Source organism: Vicia villosa, unplaced genomic scaffold (assembly GCF_029867415.1).
Source record: "Vicia villosa cultivar HV-30 ecotype Madison, WI unplaced genomic scaffold, Vvil1.0 scaffold8, whole genome shotgun sequence".
NCBI classification, from domain to species: domain Eukaryota; kingdom Viridiplantae; phylum Streptophyta; class Magnoliopsida; order Fabales; family Fabaceae; genus Vicia; species Vicia villosa.
The window spans coordinates 2775040-2778474 of record NW_026706811.1 but is presented as its reverse complement, the minus strand read 5'-3'; the positions used below and the strand labels follow the sequence as shown (position 1 = coordinate 2778474).

Sequence of the window (3435 nt, the reverse complement as noted above, 5' to 3'; positions counted from 1 at the left end):
TAGAATTTTTTTTATAGAATGTGTGTTCACAACATATCGTGTGTAGTACTCAGTACTTTTTTTCAAAACTACTTTTTAGTTTTTTTTTTTAAAGAAAAAATTTAATAATATCTGTTTCTTTCAAATTTTCCTGTATTTTGATCTTTCAAGATATTTTTAAATCTTATCAAATTTTCCTGTATTTTGATCTCCCAAAAGATATTTTTAAATTTTCGAAGGATTTTTGAAAAACTAGGTAGAAAACAAATTTCTTTTAAGGTAGATAACTAACAAAGGCATTCATATAAATAAAAGTATACAAAATATTAAGGTAGATAACTAACAAAGGCATTCATGTAAAAAAAGTATACAAAATAATAAACATGAAAATACACATTCAGTACTCATATAACAATGAAGTTGCACATTATTACTTCCATAAAAGAAAATACACCTTTAATACTCATATAACTATGAAGTTTTACATTATTATTTCCAAAAACTTTCTATGATTGCTTTAAAAAATATTTTATACGCAGCTAATTTGACTTTATTTTTTAAAAATAACTTCTAAACTACAAACGTTTGATTAACCCTTTATATCTAAAGGTACATGTTTCAAACTTGTTCTTGCCTTCATTTATAAAAAAAGACAGGTGACACAGGTGTTATGATATTCTTTGTCAAAGAATCATAAAATTGATTGAACTAGATTTGTTTTATCTATCTCATTAACATATGAAATTCTATACATACTATGATAGCAATTCAAGTTCCTTGTCATTTTAGAACCAAAAAAAAGACATTTGACTAACATTGCACATAGATTCGAAACACATGATCATGACCCCTACCGAGTTCGAAACAAGGCGAATGACTCCAAACACTCTAAACTTGTTCAATTAACTTAGCCCTCTTTCATTCTATCCAACCATTTACTGCCTAAATAAACTTTCTGAAACAGTTTAAAGCACAAAAGTCTCAAGAGTATCTCCATCCATTCGCATTCTTGATTCCGAGCCTGCACATTGAACCTTCCAATCTCATTCCTGTATTTGAGCTAATTATGGACTATGCTAATTATGTCTGCTTCAAACTGTTGTAGCAAGTGGAAAGTATGAATGGAATTGTAAGGATTACTAAAGTAAGAAAACAAATCAGTGTCAAGTAGAAAATAAAAGCGATGTCACCAAACCTTGTGAAATGCAGTTCTCTCAAACCATTGAGCAATACATAACAGGGAATTGAGGACTCCATTATCTATATAATCTTGTAAAGCAGTAGTGTCACACATTACAGCAGGATATGAATAATGCCCTAATAGAATCCATGCCCCAAAAGATCTTTAGGCAAGCCAATGACAATGGAACCAAGGGCCACCAACCAGCCCAAGTGGAGGTTTATAAACTTCCAGACAGAAAGTTCCAGCCAAAATATAGTATTTCATGCTTCCAATGGCATTTTCGCCCTCTTTCCGTCAACTTAGGGAAATCTTCAAAGATAAACCAATTCACATAAATGTATGCCCTTGAGAAGATAGACAACTTAAATTTATTGGTATCGCATAACATTCTCCATTACTATTTTTTTTTTCTCTATCCACTACCATCACATGTTATTCCACAGGACATAAAAACAATGTGACTTCAACTTAACTACACAGGACAAATACTATAAATTCAACACAGAAAGTGACTTTAACTAGATATTTTTCACATTGTTTATACTTAGGGATAGAAAATATTCTAAAGTAAAATACAGATTTCACAGTTTCATGGAATGAGACGGAATTAATGGAAGAAACAAATCATTAATAGAAAACAAAGAGTATATCATTTCTGATAAGCTTGTGTCTCTGAATCTTGATTGACAAAAGCTATCACATCGCACAAATAACTCAAAATTCAAAGAAGCCATAAATACAAATTCAACAGCCTCATCATTAGTACATACTAATCAATCAAAAGTAAATACTGATGAATATTCAACTGATCCTGCGGTTCAAATATCCTCGAATGATGTCGGTCGCACATAACAATTGATGAGAGTGTTTAAAGTAATAATACTTGGTTTAACTTGGTTGAGTTCCAATTGGTGAAAAAGGGAAATGGCAGTGGCGTAATGATTGTTAGTCCTAGCAAGGGAACCTAAAATATTGTTAAATTGAACAATGGAAGGAGTAGAACGCATTGTTAGCATGCGGTGGAATGAGAAAACGGCATCATCGACATTAAAATTATTGGGAATGAATTGATGGAGAGAGTGAGAGAAAACCCTAAACGGAGAGTGTGAGTGAAAGGAAGATAGAAAATTGGAGTAAAAAACGAACCTCAACATTTCACGATCAACAGAGGAGAAGTATTCAGAGTTCTGAGATTTGCAGTGTCGCTCGGTTTCTCCGAAAGCTATGAAATTGATAGAAGGTTGAAAATGGAGAGATGATTTTGAAAATGATAGGTTCAAGTGGGATTATTGTCCTAAAATATTTGATAGAATAGAATTCTTTAAATACATATAAATTAAATAACAAAATTATAGTATACTACATTTGTCTAAATATTATTCTCTATATAATTTAATGTTTTTTTTAATTATCAGCAAATAGCAAATTAATGATTGGGGAATTTCTAGCAAAATAAAGTCAAGTTAAATTTAATTTGGATTAATCCTCATAATAGTGCCAACAACAGCCTCTAATTTTTACCAACATAGGAGGTCCAAACAAAACCTTCTGAGCATTTGTACATGTCATGATTTGAAATTTTTTTTCAATTTCTTGAATCCAAGCCTTTAGAAAAAACATTGCAGAAAATATTTTGAAAATTTTTCCCCCTAATAATTTATGTAAAAAAACACTGCAGAAAATATTAAGATGCAATGAGGGTGTGAGTGTGATATTGACAAAACATTCACTTTCATTCCTATGGTGGAAATTAAATTCAAAATATAGCATTAGTAGTTAGTTTAAAACAACTCAAAATACATAGCAAAGTATTCCCAACCAGATGTTAGAATATCAGAGCAAAAATCCAAAATATATTAATAGTCAATAAAAGGTCTAACGGAATATAAAATGAAAAACAAAGGAGCTGAAGAGGTCAACTGCGACATCCTCCATAGAAACAACAACTATCACTCCTCGATTTCGACCTGATAATCATATTCATAATGTATATATATAGCGACATGGAAACAAGAAAGGGATGAGAATAAATTTCATAAATCAAATGTTGTAAAAATAGCAAAGATAGTATACAACAATCATTTACAGACAATACAATTATACAATAGACAAATTTAATTGTGCGATGCTTATCTCTTCTACTCTCATGTATCTGAAGTTCTACTCATTGGACAAAACTCTTAACCTAACTTCGATATACATGATGCATGATGCTATTCTTAACCTAACTTTGAGATACATGATGCATGATGCTACAACAAATGCAATTCTCC

The 3435-nt window shown here is 30.8% G+C and overlaps 1 long non-coding RNA gene across 1 annotated transcript; it reads right to left on the bottom strand.

Annotated features, from left to right (window-relative positions):
• Window positions 1-405: 405 nt before the first annotated feature.
• Window positions 406-2445, bottom strand: LOC131643184 (uncharacterized). Its single transcript, XR_009296148.1, has 3 exons — window positions 2309-2445; window positions 1175-1471; window positions 406-1075 (listed from the first exon to the last, which is right to left on the bottom strand). It is a non-coding gene; the product is annotated as an uncharacterized LOC131643184 (long non-coding RNA).
• Between the last annotated feature and the right edge of the window lie 990 nt (window positions 2446-3435).